The sequence below is a fragment of the Delphinus delphis genome, chromosome 14 (genome assembly GCF_949987515.2).
Source record: "Delphinus delphis chromosome 14, mDelDel1.2, whole genome shotgun sequence".
Taxonomy (NCBI): Eukaryota; Metazoa; Chordata; class Mammalia; order Artiodactyla; family Delphinidae; genus Delphinus; species Delphinus delphis.
In genome coordinates this window covers 25,654,811-25,668,008 of record NC_082696.1, presented here as the reverse complement: position 1 = coordinate 25,668,008, position 13,198 = coordinate 25,654,811, and the positions used below count along the sequence as shown (strand labels likewise).

The 13,198-nt window shown below is 44.0% G+C and overlaps 1 long non-coding RNA gene across 3 annotated transcripts in view; it reads right to left on the bottom strand.

Moving 5' to 3' along the window:
* Nucleotides 1-12,017, bottom strand: part of LOC132437252 (uncharacterized) — a 64,066-nt gene extending 52,049 nt beyond the window's left edge. For all 3 annotated transcript variants that reach the window (XR_009521988.1, XR_009521987.1, XR_009521989.1), the window contains exon 1: nucleotides 11,846-12,017. This is a non-coding gene — a long non-coding RNA (uncharacterized lncRNA). The remainder of the gene's footprint in view (nucleotides 1-11,845) is intronic.
* Between the last annotated feature and the right edge of the window lie 1,181 nt (nucleotides 12,018-13,198).

Below are 13,198 nucleotides of genomic sequence, written 5' to 3'. Positions count from 1 at the left end.
GACTCAAAGTCACCACATTCAAGAATGTTAGAAATTCAGCTTTTCCCAAATTTCTCAATTTTCAGAACTCTGAACCAAAGTTATTATGTTGGCCTGCCAGTTTATTATTTCTGGATTATATTCAAGGCCCTGTGTCATTTGTTGCCAGCCACCCTTTCCAACCTGTATTACCTCTCCTTCTCAGCACAGCTCTTCCATTCCATTTAGCCTTTGTACCCTATGCTCTCAACACCCTTACACAGTTTTACCGCTTCTCAGAAGATTGCCCTTTTATAGAATGGAACCTACACTTGCCCATCTTTCTAATCTACGTCTCTAATCTTCTATTCTTTAAGGACACACAGATCAAGACCCATCACACTCTATTTCTCAGATCACTCTAGTCTATAGCAATGTGTCCTGTAATTTTTTTGGAATAGATATGACATTAGACGTTATGACATTAGACACCTTTCCCGTGTACATGCATTGTTCCCCTAACCAGACTGTAATCTCCTCAAGGGTTAGTGTTTGGGACTAGAGCATACACAGTCCTTGGTGTTAGGAAGACTGGCCCTTGTCACCTACCATGAATGTGGCATTGAGCTAGTGACTGAACTTTTCTCAACCTCAGTTTCTTCACCTATAAAATGCAAATAATATTTCTTCATAGAGAGCTTGCAAAGTTGAAAGGAGATGAATAGAAGACGCATATTCACAATGGACAGAAAAAGTGTCTGGCACATAATAAGGATTCGACCAGCAGTAATTGTTTTCACTTCTATAAAAATTCTTTTACTGTTTTGTATGCCCTACGGTGCCTGGCATAAGTCTTTGCTCAACAAAACATTCATAATAAATATTTGTTGATTTGTTTCATATAGAGAACATTACTCTGACTCTAACAAAGGCATTTATGTCCAATTTCATCCTTAGAAAACACATTTGAAAAACACACGTTTCTCTGTGGACTCAATATGAGTTTTGCCCATGAACAGGACAGCAAGATAAACAAAACTTTCAGGATTTTCTTCAGTTAGTTAGAGTTTATCTAAAGCAGTGGTACTCAAATGGGGAGGTGGAGATAAGTTTGTTCCCTAGGAGACCCTTGGCAACGTCTGGAGACAATTTGGATGTCACAGCTTGGGGTGGAGGTGTTCCAGGCATTTGGTGGTATGTGCCAAAGATGCTGCTAAATTTCCTACCATGGGAAGGACAGCCCTTCACCACCCCCCACGAGAAAAGGAATTGTCTGGCCCCAAATGTCATTAGTGCCAAGGTTAAAAAAACTCAATCTCAAGATGAAGCAATCAGCATTAAAATCTCTCCCTTTCTTGAACTTTCTGCTATTCCAAATTCATGAGACGGGGGACAGAGCAAGTAGCCAGAAGAGATTAACGACAGTAGGTCAAGTAAGTGGTGGGTGGTCCATAGAGAATCAAAGAGCCAATGCTGAAAGAATTCTGCTCAGCTCAGGGGCTTCCAGGACCACTGAACTGGTGGCACCCTTTCTATTTCCAACATATCAAGGCATTGCTGCCAGTGTGTGTCTAATTATCCTCTTCTTGAATAATGTATCCTATTTCCCCACACAATTAAACATGGAAACCAACGTGTAAGACCTCTATGAAGGGTACTAGATAAAATAAGTCTTGAATCCAAGCTGATCTTTATGCTAACGTAAGACTGACTTAACTGGACCAGAACACTTTGTAAATGTAAATTCATTCTCATAGTTTCCCAGAGACACAACTGCTTTTATAAGAAGGTCAAATGTCTATCTTATACTCACACATCGAGGCTGTGAGTAAATGTGGTTATAACACTGGTTTCCTCTCTCGGAAATTTCCTACATCGGTGGCTTGGTTCTTTTCTTTCGTTAAATGTAATCTAGCTGAATGTTTGTGAAATGTTTTTTCTCCGTTCTTTTACTTTGCTTTTTCATTGCCACCTCTCCCTCCTGCACCCCACTTTCTTTTCTTTTTACCTCTGTTACTTCCTTCCATATTTCTTTCTTCCTTTCTTTCCAACTATAGGAACAAGAAGAAAAGTTCTCAGTTATGGTTTCCTTTCGAAGTCCTCTTTCTACGCGAGCTCTAGAAAGTCACCTACTTTTAAAAATTAACTTCGTGCTGCCATCTTGTGGTGAATTGAGATATTCAGCCAGTCAAATGCAGAGTTCTGAATTATTGAAATACCTGAAAATGCACAACCCTAGTTAACTAAGAATCAATGTCATCTCACCTTATGATTTAAGATCCAGGGCCCAAAGCTAAGGCCCCCTCAAGCCCTACGATCCTCCCTCCTCCCAGAACCTGTGATTTCTCCCAGGAGAGGAGGCAAACATTGTTACCAAATTGAGTCTTGAAAACCCTTGAGTATAGAAGAAGAAACCCTTTACATAGGCCTGTAGCACCTGTTAGCACTTTAGAAGGAACTTCTCAGTTTTTGAGCATTCAGAATTCTTTTGTCTCAAGTCATCCATGTAGATTCAAGATCTACAATGTTGACATAGGGGAATTGCCTGAAGTCATAACATTGATGTTAACCTAGATAAGTAACCAAAAGTCAAATACTTTGGGACAGGCAGAAAATAACACAAAAAAGTTAGGGAGAGATTTTTAAAGGTCAAAATAGAATTTATTCAATGAAACAGTACAAATGTCTGTTGCCTTGTTGTAGCAATAGACAAAGTTGCTACACAAAATACAAAGTTGATATTTGATGAAAGCTCTAAAGAGTCTGGGTCCCTCAGGTGATGCTAGGACCTCAAACTGAGCAGATCCAAAATGAAATTCACTCATCTCTTTCCCCAGCCTTCCCACACCCATCACACACACACACACACACACACACACACACACACACACACACGCATGCACGCACATGGTCTCCATACTACAGCCATACTGTATCTCTTTAAAATTCTTATCTGATCATATAATTATCCTTAATGTCCTTCATTCGTCCCCCTTGTCCTCAGATTAAAGTCTGAAATCCCCAATGCAGATCTGATTCCCTGTCCACTTCCCCAGTCCCCTGTGTTCCATCTGTATTTACCTTCTGATTCAAGCACTGTGCGTTCTCTCACTAGGTGGGTTTCCCTGTCTACATGCACCTGTACTTCTCCTTTTGTAACAAACCTCTTGCTGATAATTCATTTTTTCATCTCTGTTTTTCCTGTTACAAGAGGGTAGGGGCTCTGGTGCATTTTCCTTGCTACATAGTGAACGCTCAGAAATATTGATTTAACCTGCCTCTGAACATGCTTCTCAGCAACAGATAAGATCGCATTTTAGAGTGAGGAAGACTATAGGGCCCCTGCCATGGTTTCCAGATAAGAAACAGGCCCGGCCAGCCAGGGTGACCCTCTGGCTTGTCCTAAGGAAGCCCTGGAATCAGAATCCCATTAATCTGACAAACAATTCCAAGGATTCTCTGGGAAGAGAGATGGAGAGACGGATGCTCCCTTTGGCATAAACATCGGATGTGATAAGGGTTTGGGGGATGAGTGTGAGTCTGGTCACTGATGCTTCGCTTAGTGAAAGCATCTGCTTTCTCCCTGTGCTTTGGGAGTTTACCCTGAGTTCTGTGGTTCTCTTTGTTCAGAAGCTTTAAATGTCCAACTCTATGACTTTGTGGTTTGGGGAAGGCCATTCAGAGTGATCTTGGTGTTCTCTGAAGAAAGGAAAAGGGAAAGAAAACTAACCTTTATGTTCCCAGCTTTTATGCCCACTCTATAAATCATCTGTTACTCTCCCTAATTCAAAATGAGGAAGTCTAGGTTCAGAGAAGTTAAGCAAGGGGGCCTGTGGGGAAATGAGCTCTGATGACTGAGGTCCTCAGCAGTGCCAATCTCGATCTCCAGGGAGGGGGTGCGTCAGCCCTCAGAGTTGGAAGGAGGGGCTCTTAGGAGATACTGGGGAGGCAGAAGACATTCCTATTGTTGATGGGGAATTCAGCCTTGGGAACTAGCTAAAGGCAGAAGTTTCCGCCCCCCAGCTGTGATATTGTGATTTTATTATATAAGAAGAAATAGATATTTGGGCTTTGTCCTGGTTCCTGACACAGAGCTCCTGAAACCCCCGTAGATTCCTCAGTGATAGAGAATCAGGAGCAGCTTTTGTTCTAATGGGGCAACTCTGGTTGGGCTCCTGGATGGGGCTGGTCACCAGAAAGACCAAATCATTATTAGATGCTCGGAACTTTCAGCCTCATTCCCCCAACCCCCACCACTCTAGAGAGTGGAGAGGGGCTGGAAATGGACTTCAGGATCCATCATGCCTACGTGATGAAGCCTCCATAAAGTCCCAATAGTAGGAGGTTCAGAGAACTTCCAGGTGGGCGAACACATCCCTGTACCAGGCTGGTGATGCGTCCTAACTCCACAGGGACGAAGCTCCTGTATCCAGGAGCCTTCCAGAACTCACCCTGGGTATCTCTTTATCAGGCTGTTCATCTGTATCCTTTAATAAACTAGTAAACATAAGTGTTTCTCTGAGTGCTCTGAGCTGCTCTAGCAAACAATCGAATCCAAGGGGGAGAAGATCATGTATGTAGCCACATCTGACAGGGGTTGTAGGTAACCTGGGGACCTTCCTTCTACTTGCATTTGGCGTCTGATGTAGGAGAGGGGCAGGCTCTCGGGACTGCGCCCTTACCCCGTGGGGTCTGATGCTGACTCCAGGTAGATAGTGTCAGAATTGAGTTACGTTGTAGGACACCCACCCGGTGTCACAGAAAATCACTCAGTGTGGGAAAACCCCACAAACATTTGGTGAAGAAAAGTGTCAGAAGTGCTGTGAGCATGGTAGTCATGTGAGAGTAAAGGAGAGACACAGGAGGGAAGACTTGATGGTTTTCTAAGTCACTCTCCCAGACCAGAGCCCACACCATACATTGAACCATAGTTATACCAACTGTGTTGGGATTCTAGAAACTCTGTATTATGCCAATTTTAGTTATCTGTGATCTATTTGTTGTCTTATATATTGGTGATATGCAATAAATCTTTTAAAATCCAAAGGGCCTGGGGACTTATCTTCAGAGATGAGTAGGGAGGGAGGGGGCAGGGGAGGGGGTAGCGGGCCCGGCCCTCAGGGGACAAGAAGGGTCCCGGAAAGCAGGCTGAGTCACCGCAGCCTGCAGTAAAGGAAGAACAAATCAAAAGACCCCAGAGGTGTGTGCTTGACAAGAGGCCGTAAGCTGACTAAGAAGTAGAGAACCGGACAAAGTCCTCTGACAGGTTCAGGGCTGGAGAGGGAGGAACCGGGCCTCACACCTGGGTGGGAACAACTAATCAGCCAGTTGAAACCTGTTTCCCATAAAGGGGGGGACTGGTGCTTCCGGGCTGGCTCTGTGAATGGTGTGTACTGACTGTAAAGGGTGAGGGCCGGGCTCATAGAGAGCATGCTTGTTTCAAGACCCCAGGGACAGTGACATCTGAGAAAGTTATAGCCACCTGTCGCTGGTTCTCGGTGGATTAGTGATTACCAACCTGGGCAACTAGTTCAAAGGTGAGTCACAGTCAGCAAAGGCACTAGACTTTATTTCAGAGATGAGTCTTGCACTCTGTGTGTTTATTGCACCATACGCTGTACCTTTAAAGGAAATGACTTTTGAGGCCCTCCAGTCCCAACCTGCAGGAAAGAGTGAGGACTGGGTCCCACAGCCCTCTGCCTCTGTCTGTAGATAAACTCCGCTGCATCCACCCTCCATGCCCACACCGCTTCTGCTCTTTCTTACACTTGCCTGGCCAACCCCCATCCTGGTTAAGTCCAACCCTCTATCACCCTATGCCTGAAACCCTACCACTGCGCATGGTTGGAAAACCCACCCCACCATGGCAGCTGCTCTTATTTTAAACTGATGGCAGCAAATGTCTAAGATTCTCCTAGGCCCATAGTAGCCCCAGCAGTCCTGCCATACTTCCCCAGGCAGCTCATTCCTGTGACCTTGTAGATGACCGTCATGCACCTCCTCCTCTCCAACTGCCCATCACATCCCCCCGCTTCCTGACTCTCAGCTAAACATTTTCTTCCCACTTCGTGATGAAAGTTGAAGCAACCAGAAGAAAAATTCTATCCCCTGCCACCTCCATGTTCACCCACCCGCGCCACCTGCCTCTGTAAAGATAATTTGCCTTCCCTCCTGTAACTCTGGCTAAACAGCCCATGATCTAATCTAAGAACGATTTGTACACTGTGTCCCATCCCTTTTCATCTACTCAAAGACACCATTATCCCCTTGATCTCAGGCATCATTCATTGCCCTCCTCTACTGGACCAGTCTCATCATGCTGTAATAGCTCCCATGTTACACACCACATCTTTTGAAATCCACTTTCCTCTATAGCTATTTTCCTATTTGTCCTCTTTCTTTTTCTTTTTTTTTTTTCTGTACGCAGGCCTCTCACTGTTGTGGCCTCTCCCGTTGCAGAGCACAGGCTCTGGACGCGCAGGCTCACGGGCCCAGCCGCTCCGCGGCATGTGGGATCTTCCTGGACCAGGGCACGAACCCGTGTCCCCTGCATCGGCAGGTGGACTCTCAACCACTGCACCACCAGGGAAGCCCTGTCCTCTTTCTTTTATAGCAAAATGCCTTAAAGAGTTTTTAATCCTTTGTGATCTCCACTTCCTCTCTTCCCATGCTCTCTGGAACCCACTCCAACTGGGCTTCTGCCTGACATTCCGCTGCAACGGTTCTGGTCAAAGTCAGCAACCTGCATGTGGTCATGCTCAATGGTCACTCCACACTCTTTTTGTCTGGTCCATCAGCAGTATCTATTGTTCCTCTCTGCCTTCCTGAAACACTAACTTCATTTGGCTTGTAGGGCGTGACTTCCTCGTGGTTTTCCTCTGAATCCATTGGCCTCCTGTAAACATCCACTGAACGTCACCCTCACCTGATCTCTGGATGTTGGAGGGCCCCAGGGTACAGTCCTCTGACCTTTTTGATGCTCAACCTACATTCCCCTCCTAAGTGAACTTAGTTTTCAATGTCCCTACAGGCCAGCAACTCCCATAACGACGTCTCTAACCGGACCTCTCCCCTGAATTCTAGGATCCTGAATCTATCTGCTGGCCATCTGTGATAACCCGTAGATCACAGTGGTTCAGCATTTGGCCTCCAGAATCTACTTGTGATGGAAGCATAGCTCTTCTACTTAGCGGATGCATGTGCAGAAAAGTATTGACATATCAAGTGTGACTGCTGGTCTTAAAAAGGCCTCCTTGCAAGGTTGGTCTTTGGTTGGCATCCGGGAACTTGGTTTTCAAGAGCATTCACTCCACTTCCCAAATTGATAAGAGTAACTCCCTGTGTCTGAACTGGGCAAACAATACGATTCATGCTGAAAACCTGCTTGCCTTCTGGGAGTCTGGAATTTTGATACATGCTGGGCAGAGGTTGCCTGCGTGGCCAGCCTCCAATAAAAACCCCAGGCATTGAGTCACTAATAAGCTTCCCTGGGAGTCACTTTGCACATGTGTTGTCGCCACTCATTTCTGGGGAAATTAAGTGCATCCTGGGTGACTGTACCGGGAGAGGACTCTTGGAAGCTTGTGCCTGGTTTCCCCTCAACTTTGTCCCATGTGCCTTTTCCCTTTGCTCATTTTGCTTGGTATCTTTTCGCTGTAATAAATCACAACCATGAGGACGACTGCATGCTGGGTCCTGTAAGTCGTCCTAGCAAATCACTCAACCTGGGGGGGGGTCTCAGGGATGCACGACACACATGTATCTCTGAACAAGTCGCTTCATCTTTCTGTCCTTTGCTTTCCTCATCTGTAGAGTGGGAATAATAATGGCATCCAACTCATAGGGCTGTTGTGAGGATTAAATGGGTTAATAAATGTGAAAAACTTAGAACAGTGCCTGGCTCATGGTAAACACCCAATAAATATTATGTTATCTCAAACATAATTGTCTAAGAATGTACAGTTAGATAATAAAGGAGTCAGGGTAAGAACCTGAATATCCCTGAGTTTTTGGTTTTACTGTGAACATTATACTCTTGTCATGTCTCAAACATTTAAGTTACTTGGGACTCTATATTTAAATACCTGTCTGGAATAATTCAATTCTGTAAGCCATGTATTAGTTTACCTATAGAGAAAAAGTGATGAGAAGTTCATCAGTCAGTTTGTTTCCTTGAATAGTCACATAAACACATATGACAAATTCAATCTGTTAGAATATAATTGCAAGACACTTGACTAAGATTTATTGAACATTTTTATCCTGGAGGGCCTCGTGCTATGGACAGAGCTCAGAGACAGCTGTTTAAAAGGTGACACGTTCACAACGGAGCCCTCAGTTTCTCTCGCTAAGCATTGTGAAGCTCCTCTGCAGAGCTCTATAAAGGCACAGTGTTGCTAAGAAACATCATTTAGCATTTCAGACAGTGACCATCACTGACCTTGCCACTTAGCAATGGGAGCAACAGAGGGGCTGTCCGTCACACACCACACAGCTTCCTCCAGACTGCAGGAAATTCTAGACAGGACTTTGAGCTCATTTCACACACCCACATACCCCCCAGCACACACAAAGCAAGGCAGTGAGGCTCCTGATGAAGTGTGCACTTGGCACTCCTCACATTATCTCTCCCAGGTCTCTCTCCAGGGCTCTCTCACCTCCTCAGCCAGGACCAGGCATGTCACAATCTACATGGCCCCTCAGCTCACTTCTCTGAGACTGTTCACTCTGTGACTCCTCTCTCCATGACACCCTTCTGTGATTGGGGAACCTACCAGTACAGCCCAACCAGACTCAAAAAGGGAATTCACCAGGGAAGCCCTGTGAATATGGTTATTTGTTCATGCCTCTAAAATAAGGATCCCAGCCTATGACACTGGAAGACAGGTGGCTTGGTGCAGGGAACCTGGGCTCTGAAATCAGCATGCCAGAGCCCTTCAGTTCTGATTGCGGTCAGTAGGGGATGCCTGTGAGGTGAGGAGAGGAGGGTAGGCACCAACCAACCAGCGGACCACCTGTTTACAGAACAGGACAGTTATCTTGAGAAGCAAGACGCCACTGAGGTTTGAGTTTAGAATACAGTGTTTTGAGTCATGAATCAAAGACAACTTCACCTGGTCCTAGCAGATCCTGTTTCTTGTCCTCCCCCATCTCTTCTCCGCATAAGAAGATGATCCTTTAATGATCCTTTAAAAACATTAAGTCCCAACGTGTCACATCTGTGTTCAAAGACTTGCAGTGGCTCCCCTATTACTCTGAGTAAAAGCCAAAGGCTTTGGGTGGCCTATAGCCCCTGCATGACCTGTCCCCACTTTACTCTCCGACCTCATCTCCTCTTGTTCACTCTGCTGCAGCCCGTGCTGTTCCCCATACACACCAGGCACGTTCCTGCCTCTGTTTTCGTTCCGGCTGCTCACTCCTCCAGAGTCTCCTTCCTCAAAACAAACGTAGAGGCTCCCTCACCTCTTAAGATCTGTGCTCAGGCCCTGACACCTCTGATTCGCTTCCTCCTGCTTTATTTTTCTGCACAGCGCTTGTCACCATCAGACATACTATATACTTGATTATTTGCTTATGGTCACTCTTCTCCACTAGAATGTCGGACCTAGATGGGGAGGGACTTGAGCTGCTTTATTCATTGTTTAGTCCCCAGTACCTGGAACTCTGCAGGGTCCATGACGGTGCTCAGGAAATCTTTACTATATGAATGAATAAATGAACAAGTGTTCAAACACTTACACAATTTAATTCCTGTGCCCAAGTGTCTTCTTAGTTGCAAATTGATTTCCAAGCATTGAATATCCAAAACAAGAGAAGAAACAAGTCAGTGAAAAGACTGGAGGAAAATAGACATTCCTTGAGAATGACTTTGCACACAGAATTTTAAATAGCTTTCAAAACGGAGCTGGTAACCGAGAATGACAAAGGATCCTGAAATGACTGCAATGGGTCAGTTGCCAATCTAGGGAGATCCAGCTTTACGTAGGTAGCAGGTGCTGATGCCAGAAATTCTGAGTGTGCATTGTTTTCAGTGAAGGTAGTCTCTCCTGGAAAAATCCAGCTTACATTTTAGTTCAGGTCAAGGATTCATATAAGTAGCACAGATTTCAAATATGTTCTCCCATTGTGCCCATATTTGTCAGATAAAGGACCCCAATTTTTGTTTCACAAATAAGCTGGTCATAATTGCAACGTGAACATGACTTTGAGGATAGGTTTTGTCGGGACTTGATGTTGTACATTCTATGGGTTTTGACAAGTGTGTAATGACATGTATCCATCATTATGGTATCAAATAGAGTAACTTTACTGCCCTAAAAGTCCCCTGTGCTCTGCCTGTTCATCCCTCTGCTCATCCCTCCCTTCCCCACACTTTGGGGGACTATTTTTTAAATTTTTTTTTTTTTACTGTTCCCTTAGTTTTGTTATTTACAGGATGTCATACAGTTGGAATCATACAGCATGTAGCCCTTTCAGATTGGCTTCTTTCACTTAGTAATATACAATTAAGATTCCTCCATATCTTTTCATGGCTTGATAGCTCATTTCTTTTTAGCACTGAAGAATGGTCCATTGCTTGATATACCACAGTTTATTTATTCATTCACCAATTGCAGGACATCTTGGTTGCTTCCAAATTTTGGCAATCATGAACAAAGCGGCTATAGACACCAGGTGCAGGTTTTTTTGTGGACATGAACTTTCAGATCATTTGGGTAAATACTAAGATGTGCCATTGCTCAGTTGTACGGAATGTCCTTCTTTTTAAAGAAAAAAAAAAATTGTTGCCCTCCACCTTCCCAGGGCTGGGCATTTATCATTGAATTTAGATACATCTTCAAACTAACATATACATAATTACATTAGGGAGGAGTGAGAAATATCTTTCTCATTTATCTTTCTCATTTTAAATATTTCTCCAGTTTAGACTTCTAGTGAAAATTATAGTTAATATAATAATAATTCTTATAAATATCCTGATTGACAGTCTTTTCTATAATAGCTCAATCACAAAATCTCAAATTACCACTACCAACTGAGCCTTCAGTACATCTTCTAGACTTGTATTTTAATGTTCACAGTGATTACCGAGGCAGTAACGATGCAAAGGTGACTTCTAGTCATCAAGAAAAGATTCCATTACACTTAATATACCATCAATTATATTTGATATGTCCTGATTCTTTGAAAATTGGTATACCATGCGTTTAACATGATAAATTTTTATTAATTGGTATATTTAGTAAACCAAAATACTGATTTTTCTATCATATTGGAAAATCATATTTAATATCTCTAATGCATAATAAAGTAGAAGATGATGACATTGTTATGTCATAGATAGTGGTGAGTCCCACTTTCTGTCAAGAAAGGAGGGTCAAGAATTTCCAAGAGACTGTCCCTGAACCACAATGACAGAGTAGAAGGATGTGCTCTCACTCCTTCTTGTGAGAACACCAGAATCACAACTAGCTGCTGGACAATCATCAACAGGAAGACACTGGAACTCACCAGAAAAGATACCCCACATCCAAAGACAAAGGAGAACCACAATGAGACGGTAGGAGGGGCGCAATCACAGTAAAATCAAATCCCATAACTGCTCGGTGGGTGACTCACAAACTGGAGAACACTTATACCACAGAAGCCCACCCACTGGAGTGAAGGTTCTGAGCCCCATGTAAGGCTTCTGAACCTGGGGGTCCGGCAATGGGAGGAGGAATTCCTAGAGAATCAGACTTTGAAAGCTAGTGGGAATTGACTGCAGGACTTTGACAGGACTGGGGGAAACAGAGACTCCACTCTTGGAGGGCACACACAAAGTAGTGTGTGCATCAGGACCCAGGGGAAGGAGGAGTGACCCCATAGGAGACTGAACCAGACCTACCTGCTAGTGTTGGAGGGTCTCCTGCAGGGGTGGGGGGTGGCTCTGTCTCACTGTGAGGACAAGGACACTGGCAGCAGAAGTTCTGGGAAGTACTCCTTGGCGTGAGCCCTCCCAGAGTCTGCCATTAGCCCCACCAAAGAGCCTGGCCAAACAACCAACAGGGAGGGAACCCAGCCCCACCCATCAGCAGTCAATCGGATTAAAGTTTTACTGAGCTCTGCCTACCAGAGCAACAGTCAGCTCTACCCACCAGCAGTCCCTCCCATCAGGAAACTTGCACAAGCCTCATAGATAGCCTCATCCACCAGAGGGCAGACAGCAGAAGCAAGAAGAACTACAGTCCTGCAGCCTGTGGAACAAAAACCACATTCACAGAAAGATAGACAAGATGAAAAGACAGAGGGCTATGTACCAGATGAAGGAACAAGATAAAACCCAAGAAAAACAATTAAATGAAGTGGAGATAGGCAACCTTCCAGAAAAAGAATTCAGAATAATGATAGTGAAGATGATCCAGGACCTCGGAAAAAGAATGGAGGCAAAGATCGAGAAGATGCAAGAAATGTTTAACAAACACCTAGAAGAATTAAAGAACAAACAAACAGAGATGAAAAGTACAATAACTGAAATGAAAAATACACTAGAAGGAATCAATAGCAGAATAACTGAGGCAGAAGAACAGATAAGTGACCTGGAAGACAGAATGGTGGAATTCACTGCTGCGGAACAGAATAAAGAAAAAAAAAAATGAAAAGAAATGAAGAGAGCCTAAGAGACTTCTGGGACAACATTAAACGCAACAACATTTGCATTATAGGGGTCCCAGAAGGAGAAGAGAGAGAGAAAGGACCAGAGAAAATATTTGCAGAGATTATAGTCGAAAACTTCTCTAATATGGGAAAGGAAATAGCCACCCAAGTCCAGGAAGTGCAGTGAGTCCCATACATGATAAACCCAAGGAGAAGCATGCCAAGACACACAGTAATCAAATTGGCACTAATTAAAGACAAAGAAAAATTATTGAAAGCAGCAAGGGAAAAATGACAACATAGAAGGGAACTCCCATAATGTTAATAGCTTATTTCTCAGCAGAAACTCTGCAAGCCAGAAGGGAGTGGCGTGATATACTTAAAGTGATGAACAGGAAGAACCTACAACCAAGATTACTCAACCCGGCAAGGATCTCATGCAGATTCAATGGAGAAATCCAAAGTTTTACAGACAAGCAAAAGCTAAGAGAATTCAGCACCACCAAACCAGCTCTACAACAAATGCTAAAGGAACTTCTCTAAGTGGGAAACACAAGAGAAGAAAAGGATCTACAAAAGCAAACCCAAAACAATTAAGAAAATG